The 22,380-nt window shown below is 43.8% G+C and overlaps 1 protein-coding gene across 3 annotated transcripts in view; it reads right to left on the bottom strand.

Annotated features, from left to right (window-relative positions):
• ZGPAT (zinc finger CCCH-type and G-patch domain containing) overlaps positions 1-22,380 on the bottom strand; it is a 1,297,382-nt gene that overhangs the window by 1,026,480 nt on the left and 248,522 nt on the right. The window lies entirely within an intron of this gene.

The raw sequence follows: 22,380 nt of genomic DNA, 5'->3' as shown, positions 1-22,380 counted from the left end.
AAATGTAATTGAACACATTTAAGAACAAGCAGTGAAAGCAAAATAAAGTAATACAGTAAGAAGAAAAGTACAGTTGTGTACACTTACAATAAATGTAGATGTTCGAGTGTATTCACTGTTGCAGTCATTACATTTGGGTAATCTGCTGGCAGGTTGCCCTCAGTCGGCTTGAATTCCAAAGTCTTAGTTCCTGCTTCGGTTGCTGTCTTCTCTTCCATGACGTCAGGTCGTCAGGGGTATAAAACATGCAGCCGACACCATTTTCTTTAGTTTTTCTTGCCCCCAATGTCAGGTGCCTCCAAAAGGATAGCCAATTTATATATATATATATAAATACACATGTATCAATATAAACTTTACCTTCAACTACAAGCAAATACACCACATAGGTTGTAGAAGATAGAGAAGGAAAGATAAACTCCAGAATGACAGGGGGATGGGCGGGAGGGTAACCTGGACTGCAACAGTGAATACACTCGAACATCTACATTTATGGTAAGTGTACACAACTGTACTATGTTCTTCGTGTTTCACTGTTGCAGTCAATACATTTGGGTAGAATCCCAAAGCTATAGTTGGGGGGCTGGAGCTAAACAGCATTAGGTGCAGCTATAAGGCCCTGCAGCACTGCAGTGGCAAAGCCTTCCCTGTAATTAGAGTAAAGAGGCAAGCGGTAATGCTTTGTAAAGGTGTGAACAGAACTCCAAGTAGCAGCCTCTCGAATGTCTTTGGTTGGTACTCCTCTGAGAAAGGCTGCTGAAGGAGCTAGAGCTCTGGTGGAATGAGACCTAATGCCCTTGGGCACAAGTTTACCATGGTGTAAGTAGCAGAAACGGATGCAGTGGCTTATCCACTTTGAAATTATCTGCTTTGAAATAGCCTTTCCTTCTGATCCTGCAGCATATGACACTAGTAATTTCTCAGTTTTTCTTAGAGCTTTAGTCCTGCTCAAGTAGAATCTTAGCTGTCTGTGTATGTGCAAGGAATGCAGAATTCTCTCCCCCTTGTTCTGCAGATTTGGATAGAAAGTTGGCAGATGAATTGTTTGGTTAAGGGTCACACTGGAAACCACCTTAGGCATAAAAGTAGGATTTGTCCTCAGAGACACCCTGTCTGGGTAGAATATGATAAAAGGCTCTACAGCCATGAGGGACTGTAGCTCTGAAACTCTTTTTGCGGAAGTAATTGCTAGCAGCAGAGCTGTTTTCCATGATAAGAACTTTAGATCAGCAATAGCAGCTGCTTCAAATGGAGGCAGAGTGAGCTTTTCCAATACATAATTGAGGTCCCATGCAGGTAATGGTGATCTTCTAGGAGGCCTTAAATTTTTGGCTCCTCTAAGATACTGCTTTAGTAAAGGATGAGAAAAGATTGGTGGCTCTGCACTGTAATGAGCCGAAATGGCAGAGGCATGGATTTTGATTGATGAGAAAGATAGGCCTTTGTCAAGCATCTCAGTTAAGTATAGTAATATCGGAGGAATATTTTGGTTCTGCTGTATCAGTTCCTTGTGCTCGATTCCAAGCACAGAATCTCTTCCATTTGTCAGCATAAGATTTCCTAGTACTAGGCCTTCTGGCTTCCAAAATGACATCCATCACAGCTTTACTGAGAGGTGTTATTAGTATGACTACATGATTAGCCATGCTGCCAGGTTCAGAGTCTGTAGTTGATTGTGCAGGATCTGATCGTTTTGCTGGGACAGTAGTTGTGGTCTTTGAGGCAAGGTCCAAGCTGGGTATTGAGACAAGTTCCTTAGGATTGGGTACCAGTACTGGCAGGGCCAGTCCGGGGCAATTAATATCATCTTTGGCTTCTCTTGTCTGACTTTTAGGAGGACCTTGGGTAGAAGAGGCAGAGGAGGAAAGGCGTAAACAAATAGTTTTTTCCAACTGAAGGATAGGGCGTCCACTTTCCATGCTTGTCTGTGATAAGTCCTTGTGCAGAATTTTTTCAATTGATAATTTTGAGGAGAAGCAAATAGATCTATGTCTGGCCTCCCCCATTTCTCTGTTATCATGCTGAAAACTTGTGGATTTAGCTTTCAATCGTGAGGATCTATAAGGTTTCTTCTTAAATTGGCTGCCAGCGTGTTTTGTCTTCCTGGCAGGAATTGAGCTTGAAGATGTATTTGGTAGAGCAAAGCTGTGTCCCACAGTGCCATGGCTAATCTGCAAAGGGGGTATGGGTGTGTGCCCCTTGCTTGTTTATATACCACATGACTGTGGTGTTGTCCGTTTTTATCAGTAGTTGTCCTGGATGAAGTAAGTCCTTGAAGGCTGCTAGGACATTTTGAACAGCTAGCATCTCTTTCTGGTTGATATGCAGATGCATTTGTTTTGGTGCCCATAAGCCCTGAATGCATCTTCCTGCCATGTGGGCCCCCCAGGCATACTCTGATGCGTCTGTTGTTAAGGTTTGGCTGGCAGGGGGGAAAGTGAAGGGCAGTCCCATGTTTTGGTGACATGCCTTTGCCCACCATAGAAACTCCTGTTGCAGGCAGGGAATGAGAGGACTCATTGTTTCCAGACTGTGTAAATGTTGACTCCATAAACTTTTTAGGTACCATTGAAGTTTCCTCATAAGCAGTCTTGTATATGGAATTAGTAGGATGCAGGATGCCATGAAGTCCACAGCCTGCAGAATTTGTCTTGCAGAAGACTGGATTTTTGTTGCCATCAGTTTGAAGTAAGTAGTCAGGTGCCTTTGCTTGTTTGGCATGAGGTAAGCCATCTGGGTAGTTGTATCTAAGCTTGCACCCAGGAATGTTATCTTTTGAGAGGGTATCAGTTGTGATTTCTTTTCATTTATTGTGTACCCTAGGCATGTTAGAAGCCTTCTCAAAAATGCCAAGGGTCGAAGAAGAGTGTCCTTGCTCTCTGCTTGAATGAGACAGTCGTCCAAGTAAGGATATATCTGTATACTTCTTTGTCTGCAAAATGCAATTACTGGTGCCAGGCACTTTGTAAAGACCCTGGGTGCAGTAGATAAGCCAAAGGGCAGTGCAGAGAATTGGTAATGCATTAAGCCAGCTTTGAATCTGAGGTATCTTCTGCACGATTGCCTTATTGGGACATGCAGGTATGCCTCTTTTAGGTCTAAAGTTACCAGCCAAGCATTCTTGCCCAGCATGGGCAGAAGCTGCTGCAAAGTCAGCATTTTGAATTTTGGAATGTCCAGGTATGTGTTCAAAATCGATAAATCTAGTATTGGCCGCCAGGCCTTGTCCTTTCTGGATACCAAGAACAGCCTTGAGTAACAAACTTGTCCTTTTTCCTGTTCTGGTACTGTCTGAATGGCCCCCATATCCATGAGGGACATAACCTGTTTCTGTGCCTCTGCCCATTGATTTTTTGGCAGATCTGGACAACCATTTGCCATTGGCAGAGTGTGAAAATGGAATCTGTATCCCTGGGATACGATGTATAGTACCCACTTGTCCTGGGTGATTAACTGCCAATTTTGAGCAAAAAGTGCTAATTTTCCCCCTATGGGTGCTGCCAAAAGATAAGTGCTTGGTGTAGGCAGAGGTAAGCCATTGGGATTGCCTTCTGTAGGTTTGCGCTTTATCTCCTCCAGATTTGGAGGTGGAAGCGCCCCATTGCTTTGGCCTGTATGAATCTTGTGCCTGGTATCTGGAACCCTTAGGGCGTCTGGATTTGCCCCTTTGAGCTCTGTCTGACAAAGGAAAGGACCACTTTTTTGTAGGCCAGTGTCTACTGAATCTTGGTGGCTGCAGTTGTAAGAAGTCATTAACAGTTTGCATAGACTTAGCTTTGTCTTCCATTTTGTTTAGAATACCAAACAAAGAATCATGCTGTAAAGGTGCATCTAACAATTTAACTTCAACTTGGTCAGGCAAATTTTGTTCCTTTAACCAGGCATGCCTTCTAATCACAGATCCAGTAACTGCGGTCCTGCAGGTGGCCTCTAAGGAATCAAAACCACATTGCAAAGTATGCTTTCCAACTTGTTCAGCTGCATGCAATAATTCCTGCAATTCCTTATTTTCTGGACATTCTGAATTCAACATAATTTTCTGTTTCAGTAATCCCATAGCATGTTGTTGATACTTAATTATATGAAATTGACAGTTTAAGGCCCTGATTGCCAAGGTTGCAGATGTATAAACATTTTTTCCCCATCTGTCTAGTGCCCTTGAATCTGTCAGAGGGTGTAGGATTTTTTGCAGTTGAGGCCTTAACTCCCTTTGGACCCTGTGAAATAGTTTCAGGATCAGCAGCAGGGTTTCTAAATAAAAATGTATGTGAGTCAGGTACCCTGTAATATCTGTCAGGCTTACTGGGAGATGGAGGTAATGAGTCAGGGATCAAGCTTGACTCCGAAAACGCATCATCCACAATGTCTAAAACGGGGGGGGGGGGGGCTAAAGGTTTGTGCTGAGGGAGAAGAAGGAAATCTTTGAGCCGCTTTTGATTCTGAAAAATCTTGACTCTCCCAGTGAAAATGCTCCCTCAAAGTATGCAAGGTTTCTCCAAATGAATGATCCTCAGGAGAAGATGCAGATGGAATAGACTCCTCAGCATCAGAATCCTCATAAGGAGGTATAGACAATTCCTGATCAAAAGAGGAATCAGAAGAAATAGAAACCTGATCTGAAGATTCATAATCAATGCCTTGCCTAGACCTCTTATCTGGAGGGGGATGGGTACCCCTGATCAAGGTAATAAGGTCTTCAGCCATTTTGATCATCTGTTTTTTAGGCATAGAGGCCTGTGCACGTGGCTCATGTGTCGGTTTTTTAGTTTTAGAAGTTGCTTTTGTCTTTGGTTTTGCAGTTGTCGTCGGTTTGATATACAAATGTTGAGGTCTGAATACACCCTCAGAAGCTGGTGCCTGCTCAGTGGCTCCGGACCCATCCGAGGGGGGATACATCCGGCGGTCCAATACCTTGAGTACCTTGTGGCATGCCGGACTCCACACATGGGTGTCGGTAGAGGCCTGCGACTAGAAGGTAGCGGGTATCAGGGGCTGTGAAAGTGCCTCACTGAGTACCGGCGAACCGGCGACTGGCTTAGGAGAAGCTTCGTCATTGGTCTTGGATCTCAACTGCCTTTCTCTGTCCTTTTCTTTGCGTTTTTTATGTACTCCGGTAGTCTGTTTGCTATCCAACGACATTTCTGGGTAGTTAAATCTGTTTCCAAAATACTATGATGCAAAAATATACTGACGCTTAATAGTACGTTGGTTAAATCTAGCACAAAACCGACAGTCAGGCACGTTGTGATGAGGGCCTAGTACTACAGTATAAATGGAGATCCTTATGAGGTATTTGCTTCCCACAAGTAATACAATTATTAACTTTTTCTGTCATCAGTAAAAAGCAAGAAAAACGTTTCCCCAATGGGGTACTTAGCTTTAGTGAAGACTTCGGTTCTGAAACTCAAACTCAAATTTTTCAGTAGTCGGCCGACCGGCACTTGCGAAAAAGCTTCTGCTTCGGGCACCGTGCGGCAAGAAAGACTAAAGAAAATGGCGTCAGCTGCATGTTTTATACCCCTGACGACCTGACGTCATGAAAGAGAAGAAAGCAACCGACGCAGGACACAAGACTTTGGAATTCAGGCTGACTGAGGGCAACCTGCCAGCAGATTACCCAAATGTAATGACTGCAACAGTGAAACACAAAGAACATCACAGATACAGTAAACACAGCTGAATAAAGTGCATTTTTTTAAGTTAAGTAGGAAGGGAGAAAAGAGAAGATAATTTAAGGTTAAGAAACTAAGGAATTGGGCCTTCCTGACCGATCTCTCATTACTCAGTAGAATGAGCTGATGAGATGCGACTGCGAGGAGTGTCCAAAACCAAATTTAATGTGAGGGCAGGCAACTCAAAAGCCACCAAGTTTAAGGATAGAACAACAGTTGGATGGGAGTGTGGGAAAAATAAAATGCAGACAGAAATCAGCAATATTCAGAGTACAGCAAGCAAGCTTGCTTGAACCAACCTGAACTGCGGTAGGCTACCAGCCACACCTCTGAGCGGAGACACCAGACAACTAGTGGCTTCTGAGCTTAGGAAAAGCAATAGGTTGCCTGTTTTTTGCTTGATTATACTATTTACTGCACTTTTTATTGTGGTCTGCTTATTTACTACTGTAAGCTAAACTGCACTGTTGTACTGCATTTGTCTGCCTTACTGTGCTTGTTACATCATATTTCGTTGCTGTTTTCACTGTTTGCAGAGCTTTTTTTTTCTATTTTCACTGACTGCAAAGCATCTGTTCTGTTTTTCTGCCAATCAGTGTTTTAAATAACTGATTTGTTTGCTGTTTAATACGTACTTTAGTATCTCCTTGCTGTTTTTCCTGCTGTTTAAAATATTTTTAGTGTTTGCCGCCTACATTCAGTGTAGCTAGTAGCTTGCAGCATAGTCCAAATACAGGTTTGCTGCATCTCGGTCTGTTTGTAGTGGCTGCTGCATTCTAAGCACATTTTCCAAGCCATCTTGTGAGAAAAGTGTGCTGATTATAATCTGCCTGGTAAAGGGTGACTGGCCTAGGGCTTGGAGTCATAATGACCAGGAAAAGAAAAGAAAGAAAAGCAAAAAAAACTTGCAAAACTGACAAAGAAAAAGAAAACAGCTATGTAGGACCAAAAACCCTAACAAAAACCACGATCCTTAGGCCAAAAAGAAAGACTAAAGAAAAAACCCTAACAACAAGCATAACAAATCCTATGAGGCTGAAAGTTAGAAAGAAAACAGTAAAACAACCCGGCAAAAAGAAGAAAATAAAAAAGAAACGAAACACAACAGGACATAAAAACCTAACAAAAAAAACACAACAGGACATAAAAACCTAACAAAGAGTAAAATCTTACTAATATCTAAGCACACACCCCAAAGAAACCAAATGGGTAAAAGAAAGAAAGGAACACTAAATCAAATGCAAATAGTCCTGTAATACTGTGAAAAGAGAACAAAAAAAGAAAAGGCCACAAGGAAGGTAAAACGCCGGGGAAGCCCACAATAAAAAAGGAGTGCAGTAGCTGGTGGAATACACTCCATAAAGCAAACAGGAGAGATATACATCTAAAACACAAAAAGCACTGATAAAAAGACCAGTGCAACACACTCATCAAAAAAGGTAATATGTTGTGCAAAAAAAGAAGAAACAAGCAGGGGGTAGGCAAATTATTCAGTCCCCCACCTTTTATGCCATAACCACATTTGGAACTGCTGCAACAAATCAGAGACTGAAACAATCTTCCCAGTAAGTCCCTCACTACAATGGGCAGTCGAAAGAAGCCATAACATTGACACCAAAAGGAAATCTGCCCTAGCAACAGCTGGCATCCAGGCATAACCATAGCCCCCATATAAATATTTCTCAATAATGGGAGGAAACACATGTGGCACTGAATAATGATGCTGTACAACCCCTCAAAAACAGTCACCCTGGGACACTAAAGAAAAACATGGCCTGCTGTCTCTAAAACCTGACACCCATCATGTGGACACAATTGCAAGCCTCAGAGGGTGAAGAACATAAAAAGCTATAACAGGTAGCTTATCAAGAGAGCAATGCCAAAAAAATCATGCTAGTGAGGAAACAAATCATAACACTGCCTACACTGACTCAAACCTAACACTCTCTCAGGGGAATTATGCTGAATCCCATTAGTGGCATAGAAACGGGCCAAAAGAGAAGAATATCATCCTTTCCTAGTGGAAGGGAGGGAGTCTAAAGACACATGCCAAGCAAGCCAGTAGCAAAGACTGGACATCCCACAGCTGCAGTGATGCATGATTCCCAGCCAACCAAGTCTGCCAAAACTGACACGACAATGCTGGCAGCAAGCGACCAAGCAAAGAAAGCTCTGCAGCCTTTAAGTGCAGCAAGACAGAAAAAAGAAACAAAGTGTACAAAAAATGGACCGGATGCAGTACACTACCACCACCAGAAGCAGGAGAAGAATACAAAATTACTGCTCCTAACAGGTGTATAGGAAGTGCACCCCCCCCCCAAAAAAAAGACCTCGGACAAAAGGCTGGTGGACCAGAACATAGAAATAAATAGACAGAAAAAAAAAAAAACTAAAGTGCCCAAACAGGCACCATTTTCAGAAAGACAAAGGAAAAGAATGTCAGAAAGCCTAGTGCTGAACAGCTTTACAAAGAAGAGCTTCACAAGACTAAGAGACATAAGGAGGAGAACTGAAAGTCACACCCAAGTTAGAGATGCCAATGCTACCAAAAGAAAAGTACAGTTTTGTACCTACCATAAATGTAGAAGTTCGAGTGTTCACCCTGCTGCAGTCATCACACTTATGTTATCCTGCCATCAGGCGGTCCCCGCAGTCAGCCTGAGTTCCAAAGTCTTGGTCCAGCGTCGGTTGCTGTCGCTTCTTCCCTGACGTCAGTGCGCCAGGGGTATACAAGAGGCATCTGACGCCATTTTCTTCAGTTTTTCTTGCCCCCAATAGGTAGGCAAAATATATATATAGCTATATAAAAAAATACATATAAAAATAAAACAATACCTTCAGGCACAGACAAATACACCACATAGAGTGGTATAGATAAGTCCAGCTAGTTCAGAGGGGATGGAGGGAGGGTAACCTGGACTGCAGCAGGGTGAACACTCAAACATCTACATTTATGGTAGGTACAAAACTGTACTATGTTCATCGTGTTACCCTGCTGCAGTCATCACACTTGGGTTGAATCCCAAAGCTAAGGATGGGTGGTGGAGTTAAACAGGGTTAGAAGAAGCTAGCAGGCCCTGCAAAACTGCAGTGGCAAAACCAGCTCTAGTCTTAGAATATAGAGGTAAGTGATAGTGCTTGGTGAAGGTGTGCACTGAACTCCAAGTTGCAGCTTCCAGAATATCCTTGGTTGGCACCCCCATGAGAAAGGCTGCTGATGTAGCTGTAGCCCTGGTGGAGTGGGACCTAATGTTAGCAGGTAGCGGTTTCCCATGATGCGTGTAGCAGAAACGTATGCAATGTCCTATCCATTTTGAAATAGTCTGTTTTGAGATAGCTTTTCCTTGTGATCCTGCAGCATAGGCTACAAAGAGCTGGTCAGATTTTCTGAAAGCCTTAGTTTTATCCAAGTAGTAACGTAATTGCCTGTGAATGTCCAAAGAGTGCAGGAGTCTTTCTCCTTTGTTCTGGGGATTTGGGAAAAAGGTGGGCAAATGAATGGTTTGGTTTAGGGCCACACTGGAAACCACCTTTGGCAAAAAGGAAGGGTTAGTTCATAGAGAGACTCTGTCTTGATGAAAAATGAAGAAAGGCTCCACTGCCATTAGTGCCTGTAGCTCTGAGACTCTTCTAGCTGAAGTTATTGCTAGTAGCAGGGCAGTTTTCCATGAAAGAAATTTTAAATCAGCTGAAAAAGCTGGTTCAGGATCCGTGTTGTAATGAGCTGAAATTGCTGAGGCGTGGATCTTAATAGATGAAAAGGAAAGTCCTTTGTGCAACATCTCAGTTAAATATTGTAAAATCTGAGGAATGTTTGGATCAAGGGGATTTTGGCCTTTAGCCTGGTTCCAGGCGCAAAATCTTTTCCATTTGTCTGAATAGGTTTTCCTGGTGCTGGGCCTCCTGGCCTCCAGAATGACATCCATAACAGCTTTGGATAGAGGTGTTGGCTGGTTGTTTTAGGTAATTTGCCATGCAGCCAGGTTTAAAGTCTTGAGCTGGCTGTGTAGAATCTGTTTGTCTCGCTGGGTGAGCAGGTGAGGAATTTGTGGTAAAATCCATGGTGGGCCGTGGGCCATGTTCCTTACAATTGGATACCAGTGCTGGTGTGGCCAGTCTGGTGCAAAGAGTATCATTTGTGGCCTCTCTAATCTGTCTTTCAGCAGTATATTTGCTAGAAGAGGCAGTGGAGGAAAGGCATACACTGTTAATGTTTTCCAACTGAATGAGAGGGTGTCCACTTTCCAAGCTTGTGGATGGAATGTCCTTGTGCAAAATTTTTGAAGTTGGTAGTTTTGGGAGTTGGCAAACAGATCTATGTCTGGGCGTCCCCATTTTTGAGTTATCATTGCAAATACTTGTGGATCTAGTTTCCACTCGTGGGGATCCATGATGTTTCTGCTTAGGTCGTCTGCCAATGTGTTTTTCTTTCCTGGCAGGAATTGTGCTTGTAATTGAACCTGGTAAGACAGTGCTGTGTTCCACAAGGTCATTGCTTGCCTGCATAGAGGGTAGGAATGTGTGCCCCCTTGCTTGTTTATGTACCACATTACTGTGGTATTGTCCGTCTTTATTATTAGTTGTCCCGGGTGTAAGAGGTCCTTGAAAGCTGTTAGGGCATTCTGTACTGCTAGCATTTCTTTTTGATTGATATCAAGATACCTTTGATCTGTAGTCCATTTGCCCTGAATGCACTGTCCTGCCATGTGTGCTCCCCAGGCATAGTCCGATGCATCTGTTGTCATAGTTTGCCTGGCTGTGGGTAAGGTGAAAGGTTAACCCTTGTTGAGGTGACATGCCTGTGCCCACCATAGAAACTCCTGTTGAAGGCAGGGAATGAGTGGTATCATTGTTTCCAAGCTGTGGCTGTGCTGAGTCCATACGTTTTTCCGGTACCATTGTAATTTCCTCATATGCAGTTTTGCAAATGGTATTAGTAGTATGCAAGATGCCATGAATCCCAAGACCTGCAGAATTTTTCTTGCAGGGAGTTGGGTCTTTGTTGCCATTATTTTGAAGTTTTGAGTCAGCTGTTGTTGCTTGTCTGGCGTGAGATAAGCCATCTGGGCCACTGTATTCAAGCTGGCACCCAGGAATATTATGTTTTGTGAGGGCACTAGCTTTGATTTCTTTTCATTTACTGTGTACCCTAGGCAACTTAGAAGGTGTTTGACAAATGCCAGATGCTTTAATAGAATGTCCTTGCTTTCTGCTTGAATAAGGCAGTCATCCAGGTATGGGTATATTTGAATTCCTCTTTGTCTGCAATATGCAATTACTGGTGCCAGGCATTTTGTGAAGACCCTGGGCGCAGTAGATAAGCCAAAGGGCAGTGCAGAGAATTGATAATGGGTTGAACCTGCAAGGAAGCGGAGGTATCTTCTGCAATTTTGTCTGATAGGGACATGCAGGTATGCCTCCTTGAGGTCCAACGTTACTAGCCAAGCATTCTTGCCCAACATGGGAAGAAGCTGCTGTAGAGTTGGCATCTTGAATTTTGGTACTTGTAGATAGGTGTTCAGAATTGAAAGATCCAGACTGGGTCTCCATGCTTTGTCTTTTCTTGGGACTAGAAAGAGTCTTGAGTAAAATCCTTGTCCTTGCTCCTGTGTAGGTACCTGTTGAATGGCTCTCATGTCCATGAGAGCTGTAATTTGTTTTTGTGCCTCTGCCCTTTGATCTGGTGGCAGGTTTGGCATTCCTTTTATCCTTGGCAAGGTATGAAAGTGGAATCTGTATCCTTGTGAGACAATGTTTAGGACCCATTTGTCTTTTGTGATGATGTGCCAGTTGTCTGCAAAAAGTGCTAATTTTGCTGCCAAGAGAGATTTGCTTGGTAGTTTGAGGATTGAGTCATTGTGTTTGTCTTTTGCTAGCTTGGGGCCTGTCTTCTCCTCCTTTCTGGGTAGCAGTACCCCATTGGCGAGGTTTGTAAGGGCCTTGTTACTGACCTCTGCCCCTTGGGTGTCTGTATTTGCCCCTCTGTGATCTGTCAGAAGCTGGAAAGGACCAGTTTTTTGTTGGCCAATTTCTGCTGAAACGAGGGGGTTGTACCTGCAAAAAAATCCTTGACTGTCTGCATAGACTTTGCCTTATCCTCCATTTTCTTTAAAACCTCTTCTGCTTTGACACCAAATAATACATCCTTCTGTAAAGGTGCATCCAATAATTTTGCTTTAACATGATCAGGTAGGGTTTGTTCTTTTAACCAAGCATGTCTACGTATGACAGACCCAGCAACAGCTGCTCTACAGGAAGCTTCCAATGAATCAAATCCACATTGTAAAGTATGTTTGCCTACCTGTTCAGCTGCATGCAACAGATCCTGCATTTCCTTGAATTCAGACTGTTCAGAATGTGTGCTCATTTCTTGTTTTAATTGAGACATTAGGAATTGCTGATATTTCAGCATGTGAAACTGACAATTTTATAAAGGAATTTGTGTGAGTCAGGTACTCTGTAGTACCTGTCTGGTTTGGCTGGAGCAGGAGGTAGAGAGTCTGGATTTAGACTAGACTCCAAGTAAACATCATCCACAATGTCTAAAACTGGAGGGATAGCAAGTGGTCTGTGTTGGGGTAGTAAAAGGAACTCTCTGAGCCTTTTCTTACAATCAGAGTAGTCCTGGCCTTCCCAGTGGAAATGTTCCCTCATGGTATGTAAAGTTTCCCCAAAGGAGTAGTCTTCAGGGGGAGATGCTGAGGGAACAGAGTCTTCAGCATCAGAGTCTTCATAAGGGGGAAAAGTGTAATCCTGTTCCTCAGAAGAATCTGAGGAAATAGAAACCTGGTCAGAGGAAGCATAATCCTCCTCTTGTCTTGGTCTTTTATCTGGAGGGGGATGGGAACCCCTGATTAAGGTAATCAAATCTTCAGCCATCTTAAGCATCTGTTTCTTAGGCATGGGGCCTTGAACTGTAGACTGATGTACAGTCTTTTTTGGAGTTTTAAGCTTAGCATAAGATTTAATGGTGAGTGTAGTCGGTCTGACGACACCTTCTGCAACCAAAGGTGTTTCTACTGCACCAGGATCTCCTTCTGCTCCGGTGTCGGAAGGGCCTAATGAAGATGGCTGCGATGGCCTAGTACACTCCGTTTGAGAATCCGCAGCTGTCTGGGGTTCCAATTCTGTGGTCGTCAGGGGCTGCGTAGGTGCCTCACTGAAAACCGGAGAACCGGCGACAGGCCCAGCAGAGACCTCGGAGTCTGGCTTGTTCCTAGGCTGCCTGTCCTTATCCTTGCGTTTTTTATGCATGCCGGTCGGCGGCTGCTCTGACGGCATGATATAATTAAATTTCCTACCAAAGTAATGTCGTGCGAAGTCAAAACGGCGTTTGATAGTTCGTTTATTAAACCTAGCACAAAACCGACAACCTGTGACGTCGTGGTCTGGGCCTAGGCAAGGAATACAATAAGAATGGAAGTCCTTATGAGGTATTTGCTTCCCACAAGAAATGCAATTGTTAACTTTTTCTGACATCGGACTGAGGCAAGAAAAGGTTCCCCAATGGGGTACTTAGCTTTACTGAAGACTTCGGACTGAAATTCGATTCGAAAATCTCAGGTGTCGGCCGATCGGCACTTGCGAACTGCTTCTGCTTCAGGCACCGCGCGGCAAGACAGACTGAAGAAAATGGTGTCAGATGCCTCTTGTATACCCCTGGAGCACTAACATCAGGGAAGAAGCGACAGCAACCGACGCCGGACCAAGACTTTGGAACTCAGGCCGACTGCAGGACCGCCTGACGGCAGGATAACCCAAGTGTGATGACTGCAACAGGGTAACATGAAGAACATCATCCCCAACATAGGGAACTGCACCAAAACCACAGGATTTGGCAAAATTGAGAGAAAAGTCCACTAACGAAAAAACAAAAAAAAAATACTGCAAATAAGGCAAAAGAACAGGAGAAGACTCTGCAAACAATAGTAACATTATCAGTGTAAGACAGAAAATGAGGCACCAAACTCCTGAACATAAAAAAGAAAAAGGAGGCAAGGAAAAGTGCACTATCACCTTAGAAAACACAGCACCCACCACCAGAGTAGAAAGATAACTGCTCAAGGGACAACCTTGACACATACCACTCTTCATGGCAACTTCAACTACCATCCAGCCATTAACCATAGGAACAATAACAGAAGTTGAATAAATGGAAGCAATACATTGAAGAAAAAGAAGACCAAATCCATAAGTCTTTAACATGGCCATCAGAGCTGAATGACTAACATTGTTAAATGCTTTGGTCAGATCACAAGAGAGCAGCAAAGCAGAATCAGAACCATGAACAAAGGAAGCAAGAGAAATACCACAGACCCTAGGTTCCAACAAATATTGCATCTTTGATCGCAGACATATATGCAAGATTTTAAAAACAACTTGCAATAGGTATTGCAAAAAGAAATTGGTCGTCAGTTATACAAGACCCTGCAGTCACCCTTTTTCCAAAGGAACTTAAGGGTTATCCATAACAAACCAGGATGTGGGATAAACATGAGAAAATCACTCATTAAACAATTGCACCAGTACAGACAATGGAGCATCAGAGAGAGAGCAGTAAAAATGTTAAGAAAAAACATCCAACCCTGGGGCACTATCAACCTTGAAAGAAACAAAAATCCTTTGAATTTCAAAGTAATAGGGGCATCAAGAGCTACCCTAAAAACAGCAGTCATCACAGGTATAGGCCAAGGTTCCAGAGAAGAAGGTTTACCACCATATAAAGTGGACAAATACAAATTAACTTGTTGCAGAATACCCTCCTTAGTGGTAAAAACATCATCTGAAGAGGACAGCAAACTGTCAATAAATGTCGCCTAAGCTCCAAAATAGGCCGCAGAAGGTGTACAATGAAGTCAGTCAAGTGAAGACAGTCGGAATTCACTCACTTTAATGTCAAAGCAAATACAATCAATACCAAGCATTAACATCATAAAATTACGTTTTCATTTGAAAACTTCATCAGACGTGGGCTGAAATCTCCTAAATAAGTATTTATTCCTTTTACAATTAAAATACAACCAATCACAAAGCATTTTAGTTAACATAATTAATTCTAACCTAAAAACTTGAATGCTTCCATAAAAAATTGTGTAATAAAACCCTTTTTGCAAAGTTCCTCTACACTAAAACCATTCAATAAATAATGGTTAAAACATACATAAATACATATGAACTCCATAAAAACATATATTATTACAAAATATAATGTTCCTGTAACAAGGAAACATTGTTCCACTAGTTTATATCACCATCTTGTGGTCATCCATAAAATTACACTTTAAAAGTATACTATTTTATTACAAAAAAAAAAACACTTTCTTAAACATTCAATAGCTTCTCTGTTACTAAAATGACATATATGAAGCTTTTAAAAACTACACTGTTAAAATATATATATATATATATATATATATATATATATATATATATATATATATATATATATATATATATATATTCTGGGGTCTATTTTGGAGTTTACAAGTGTTTTTTGCAAATGTTATTGGGTTAAATTCCAAAGAGTACATTTACCAACATAAGGGAGAAAATCCTCACTCCCTCCCTTTTAAAGAATGGGCTAAATTCCAAACAACCAAGCTCACCCTAGCAAGGTTATGCAAATGCAACTGACAGAGGTGCTAAAGGGCACTGGCAGGTGCATGATGCACAGTAGACTGGAAAGTAGTATAAATGGAGTTGGAAGAACGCTTAAAAAGGGAATAATAAGAGTGGGCAAACCAAGAGTGAGAAACAAATTTATCTTTAAGGGTCAACCACCAAGAAGAAAGAGAAGAATAAAAAGGCAGCAAACCAAGAGTGAGAAACAAACTTATCTTTAAGGGCCAACCACCAAGGAAAAAGAGAAGAATAAAAAGGCAGCAGAGTAAAATGATCATGCCATAACTCAGTAGTGAGCTCTTGCCAGGGAGAAGTAAAAGTCCAAGGAGCAGTAAAACGAGAAGGTCCCCCTTCCCTTACACCATGCAGAAGAAACTCCAAAGGAAAATAACAACGCTTGATGATCAGTAAATGGTACAAAAGACAAAGAAGAAAAATTCACTTCAAAGGTAGGAGAAGAAAAATAGTTATCAATTATGGTGGGAGCAACCCCATGAAAGTTAAGTAAAGGCAAAAGGATTACATACAGTAAGAGAGGCCGAATGTAAAATGTCCTTACAACAATGGACACTAGAGTCCTGTCTGACTCTAGATCATGGTAATACACCACACTTTAAGTCACCCAAAAAAAAAATAAAAAAGAATAGGACACTCAAAAACTAAGGTTGCAAAAGTTGAAATAAGTAGAATGAAAGCATAAACAATCACTAAACATACAAAAGAATGCCCACACAACACATCTACCAGCAAACCCCTACCAGGCAAAACATGAATAACATCCCTAACAACCACAACAGACTTATGATACAGTAACCTAATACCAGACCTACGATCTGTCCTTAAAGACCAAACCACCCCCATCTCTCCACAAAGTGCCCCATTGGGAACAATGAACAAAGAAAAGCCTACCAAAATCCAACAAGCAAACAATATCAGAGTGCAAGGCAGAAACCCAGGAAAAGACAGTGAAATGCCAGGGCAATGACACTACGCCATTAATCTTATAAAAAATCAAAGACAAATTAGTCATCAGTACCAGGACGAGAAATCCCATCAGAACCTTCTTAGGAAAATTGTTTCTAAGACGTCTGCACCTAGAAGCTGAAGTCCTCTGCTGAAAGTCATCCACATCAGTACACAAATCAGAATAACAACTAACACTATCCTTAGAAGCAATACCATCACCAGTAGAAGAGCTATCAGATGTACCAAGTCATTTCCTATTAGACTCTAACATATCAGTACTAGTAGGGACAACAAAATCAACATGAGAAAGAAGCACAGTAGAGTGAGAACCTGAAGCAACAGAAACAGGACAAGGACGACTAGCAGGTAACGAAGGCAGAACAGACACCTCCAGAGAGGAAAAAGAAGTCAGAATAGAGAAAGAAGAAGGGGGACGAGGAATGGAGACAACAGTCTGCAGTCTGCACTGGAGAGGACTCCACAGCAGCAGAAACAGAAACATCAGAAAGTAAAGTCTGAGACAACTCAGTAGAAACAGGCAAAATAGAAGATACAGCAGGACAAACCAAATCAACATAAGAACAAGAGCATAAATAGCACGACTGTGGAAAAGCTCTTGGAAAATGAGCTGGGAAACCACAATGAGTACAATTCCTAGTAGGATAATCAGAAACCATGTAAGAAAAATCACCACAAAAAAGTAGGACTTAGGCTGTCCTGCATACCTCAAAATGCCTCTCTGAACAGACAATAAACACACACCAGGTAAATGGGAATCACCAGAATCAAAGACATGCAAAGGCACCCAGGCCTCTGTCGCTCCATCCCAAACTCCACCAGCATCAGAAAAAAGAGTTATGTACTTACCATAACTTAGCATCTGTGTTATCCTATGTCACTATTCATCACTTCTGGGTTGTAGGATCCGACATCGGACCCGAGCAGGCAACTTTCCAGACAGATCCTAGGCTCAAGCTCCACCCATTTCCATAATCCCATGGTACCCTCTAACACCTCAGATCGAGTTTGCCCCATTGCTTGAAGACAGCCAGAGCAGATCTGAGCTACCAGTTCGGACATCTCCACTTCCTCTATATCCAACAGGATGGGGGAAGCAGGGAGGGAAAGTGATGAATAGTCACACAGGATAACACAGATGCTAAATTATAGTATATTACTCTTTATCTGATGTTATTCATGTCACTATTCCTCAGTTCTGGGTCAGAGTTCCCAGCTACTGTACAATCCTGGGTGGCCTCATGGAAGGACATGCTGAAAAACTGTGGAGCCAAAGAAAGCCCTGCTCCTGGAAACTAGGTTGTGCTTGTAATGAGTAATGAAGGTGTAAGGAGTAGACCAGGTGGCTGCAGCACAGATCTCATCTAAGGAATGTCGGGCTAAATAGGCAGCTGACGTAGCCACAGATCTAGTGGAATGAGCTCTGACAGGTCCTGGTAAAGGCAATCCCTTAGAAGTATAAACCGTAGAAATACATTAGTAAATCCAATGAAATATTGTAATCTTGGACACTGCCCAACCCAGTCTGTTAACAGAGAAGACCACAAACATTTGGTCATGTTTGGGAAAGCTCTTCTCTTTGTCCTATCTAAATACAATTTAATAATTGTCTATTTATGTCAAGTGTGTGCAGCACATACTTTCCTATTTGGAATGGTTGGGGAAAGAAAACTGGCAACTGAATGGTTTGATTCAAATTTGCTTCAGTGGCTACCATGGGCATGAAAGAAGAATTAGTCCTGAGAGCCACTCAGTTTCTATGAAAAATCATGGATGGAGACTTGATGGAGAGAGCCTGCAATTCAAAAACTCGTCTTGCTGATGTTATAGCCACCAAAAAGGCAGTCTTACAAGACAAAAACTTAATGTTGCAAGTTGCAGCAGGCTCAAAAGGACTCTGTGTTATTAGACTGTAGCACAAATGAATGGCCCCAAGCAGGCCAGAGATCATTGACAGGAGGTCGTAGCAGGAAGACATCTTTCAAAAAGGCCTTACAAAGGCAAGAAGAAAACAGTAGGTTCCTCGCAAACATGAAAATTAGAGATGGCCACCAGCTACAGCTTAATAGTGGAGAAACTGGCTCCATCCTGAAAGAGGGAAGACAAGAATACTAAATTGTTTGGGATGGGAGCCAAAAAGGGATCCAGATTCTGCTGACTGGCCCACAAAGGTTTATGGTAGTAAATGAAAAAGATTTTCTTTCTGGTGGAAACCTTCTGAGAGGCCAGAATGATGTCTCTGATGGAAGAGCAGAGCTTGGACTGGTTTAGAGCTACAGGAAGTGGGAAGTGGACAAACAACGTGGTCAGATGAAGAGTCTGAAGGTCTGGGATTGGAAGATGAGAGCGGTGAGATATCAGATCTGGAGGGGGATCCAGTACCCAAGGGGGGTACTTCAGATGAGACCTGAGGAGGGGAGCCACACCTGCCGAGGCCAGAAGGAGGCAATGAGGATCAAGGGAGCCTTGAGACGTCAAGCTACCTGAAGCACTTCATGAATGAGGTATAGGAGGGTAAGCATAAAGAAAACCCAGAGGCCAAATCAGGAACTACAGCATCCCTGGGAGACTCCCCGGCTGGGGGAATCAGGGCAAAGTACTTACTGCATTTATGACTGAGAAGGGAAACACACAGATCGCAGATCAGTTGATCCCCCAGCAAAGGAAGATCTCTCTTGTTACTGAGGGATTCAGGGACCATTCATGTGGACTAGATAACTCTGCTGATCTTGTCTGCTAGAACGTTAGTCTTCCTGGGAATGTGCACTGCAAACAGAAAGCACCCCAAGGACATCACACATTCCCACACTCTCATGACCTCACTGCAAAGCAGATAAGAATATGTGCCTCCTTGTTTGTTGACGTACCACACAACCTTGTTGTCTAGCAATGGTACCCAAAGGAAGGCAATCCTGAAAGGCTTGCAACATGAGAAGAACTGCTCTCATCTCCAGTACGTTTATGTGCAGTTTGGTCTCTGCAGGGGACCATGTACCTTGGACCGTCTTTCCCTGGCAATGCCCCTCCACCCCAGCAGGGAAGTGTCCTTGGTCACCGTGGTACCGGGAAGAGGCGGAGAGAAAAGGGTCTTCCCACAAGGAGACTGGAAGATTGAATCCACTAAAGAAGATGATGCCTGCATGCCGGAGTGATGCGGATGGAAGCTGTCACTGGATGAGACAGAGAAGACCACTGGACAGCTATAGTCCACTGTAGAACCCTCATGTAAAACCTGGCTAATAGCACCAGATAGATTGCTGCTGCCATGGACCCCAAGGCCCTGAGAATGAAGAGGATGAGAGGACGAGACAGATCTCGGAAGCACTGAACTTGAAATCTGATTAGTTGTACACACCTGGGAGGTAACGCTGCAATTGCTGACACTGTTTCGCTGGATGCCAATAAACACCCAAGTTTTGGGTCTGAATCAGGTTTGTCTTGACTAGATTTATGGCAACTCCTGGCTAGTCAAACAGGCGAAGAAGGTACTGAGGGGCTGTGACCCATCAATGCCTTGTGGGAACTTTGAAAAGCCAATCATCAAGATAAGGAAACACTTGGAATATCTGCAATCTCAGGTGAGCTGCCACCACTGCCATGCACTTGGTGAGCACCCAGACGGGCTGTGCTGACACCAAAGGGCAGGGTCCTGAATTGGTAATGACTGGCCCATACATGAAATCGGAGATGTCTCCTGGAGCATCTGTCTATTTTTATATGCAAGTACGCATCCTGGAGATCCACTTAGCACATCCACTCGTCTTTGTGCAGAAGGGGCACGATGGACTGGACAGTGACCATTCGAACTTCGACTTCTTGATGGAGAGGTTTAACTCGCTTAGGCCCAGGACTGGATGTAGGTCCCCCATTTTCTCTGGCACCAAAAAGAAGCAAGAGTAAGTTCCAGATCTTTTCTGAAGAAGCTTGAGCACTTCTTGCTGAGCTAACTCCCTCTGACTGGGTGGCACAGTCAGGAATAGTTTCCTGATGGCTGGAGGGGGTGGGAAAAGGGAATAAAACAGCCTCTGGAAATTATGCTTAGCACCCACTGATTTCTTGTAATGTTTACCCAGGCCAAAGGGTGCACAGACAAATGATCCCTGACTGCCTCCAGGGCAGGACAGTCTGGCAATACATCAGGAGCACTGGAAGGGTTTCTCAGAGAAAGGCTCCCTGGAGCCCTGATTTTGCAGACCCCCTCTGCCTCTAGGGCGGTGTCTGCCACTGAACCCTCTACCGAACATCTAGAAGAGGGTTCATCCTCAGCCTCCTGAAAAAAAGGCTATGACTTTCAGAACCACAATTTCGAAAGGGACAGCTGAGGGGTAGAAAATTTGATTCCCACAGCCGATAAGGTCTTCCCGTCTTGCCAACCACAGGTCAGGGTGTCTTTGACTGATGGAACAAAGAGAGCTGATCCATCAAAGGGGGCATTGGTGAAGGACGCTTTAAACGACTCTGCAAACCTGCATAGGCATAGCCAGATGAAATGCCGAATAGTGATGCCTCTGCTGGCCGCTCGAGAGGTGCCTTCCAAAGCATTGGAAATCAACCACATTGAGGAATTAGTGAGGGACACATGAGTGGATAACTTGAGAGATGCTTTGTTCAAGTCCTTGGCAGGCATCAACTCAGAAAGGGAAGTGGTGAGTTCCTTAAACAAATCCCTCTGGAGGCGGGTGAAGAGTGCCAAGTAATTAAGCGCCCACAGGAAAAAATGTAGCTGACGCAGAAACCTGCTTTTCATGTCTGTCAATCGCCCTGAATTCTCAAATGGGGGGATGGGCAGACATACTCTGCTCCACCAACTTCTTTTTAGTGGCAGCAGCTACCACGACAGCATTGACTGGCACCACTTTTGACCAAAACTGTCTATCCATGGCTGGACTTAAGAATTTGTTCACTCGTTTAGGCACTGGTTCCACAGTATCAGGCTCCTTCCATGCCCTGTGGGTGATAAGTTCTAGCAGTTCTGCAGGGGGGAACCCCAGGTGGTAGATGGTCCCGTCCCGAATGCCTTCAAGAACATGAGGATGGGGGTTGGGAAGACCATCCGCTCTTCAATTTGAGGATCTGTACGATATATCTGAAGGAGACATCTTCGGGTGGAGATCTGAGGGACCTATCCCCTTCATCGAGGTCCATATCCTTGGTGAGAGACTGCATCAGACAGTCTACGTGCCTCCTCTTGCATGTCCTCTTCTGGGGTACATCCCCTGAGGGGGGGCTCAGGGGAGGACTTGAAAGGTTGAGAACCCCAACTGAGGTACTTCCCCCCTTGAAGGCAGACTTGGGAGGTCTGACTGGGAGCAGGATGAGAAGGCATAGCTTTCAGAGATGAGGGGGGCTGGGAAGGGTCCTGGGGAGCAGGTCTAGCAGTGGAGATGGTCCTCTCTACTACCCAGAAGGCCAAAAGGCTGGACAATGTCCCCTCCCCATTCCCGGCAGGCAAGACCACCTGAGAAGAGGGAGCAGAGCATGCCACCTCCTCCAGACCCCAGGATAATACTGGCCCTGAACTGTAGAGAGCCAAAGCACTGAGGGACAGGCACCTGTCCGAAAAAGCTGCACCGGAACCCTGTCCCATGGACTCTGGAGTAGCTGCTCGGAACCAGGACCCAGTCTACTCTGAGGAAGGAAGAGCAGAGCCAGTCAGGGACTCAGACGGGGTAAAGACAAAGTGAGCTCTAGGAGTCCCTTCATCTCCTCACTGAGCCCCAGGTCCTGGAAGTCCGACACCACCTGGGTCGGATGAGGAGATTGAAGTGTAGGGGCAGGGGAAGGACTCCAGGCTGGATGGGCATGGGACGTGAGAAGCCCCATCTCAATTTGAGCCTTGAAGAAAGATCTCATCATCCTGTCCATGTCAGATGGCAGCAAGCTCCTGGAGGACCTAGAAGAGTCAGATGACCTAGCTGAGGATGTGACCTCCCTATACCTCTCAGAACAACAACTTCCATGCCTTGGAGCTGTAAAAAGCTGCTCTGGGGCAGAACCAGATGGAGAGTCCCCAATCAAGATGGGTTCCGACACTGGTTCCAGGTCTGTCCACTTCGGATCTGAGGGCAACTGAGGATCCAAGAGTTCAGAACTTGAATACCTC

The sequence above is a fragment of the Protopterus annectens genome, chromosome 14.part0 (genome assembly GCF_019279795.1).
Source record: "Protopterus annectens isolate FY-2018-M chromosome 14.part0, PAN1.0, whole genome shotgun sequence".
NCBI classification, from domain to species: domain Eukaryota; kingdom Metazoa; phylum Chordata; order Ceratodontiformes; family Protopteridae; genus Protopterus; species Protopterus annectens.
Note: the sequence above shows the minus strand (reverse complement) of the source record. Positions and strands in the feature narration are given on the sequence as shown.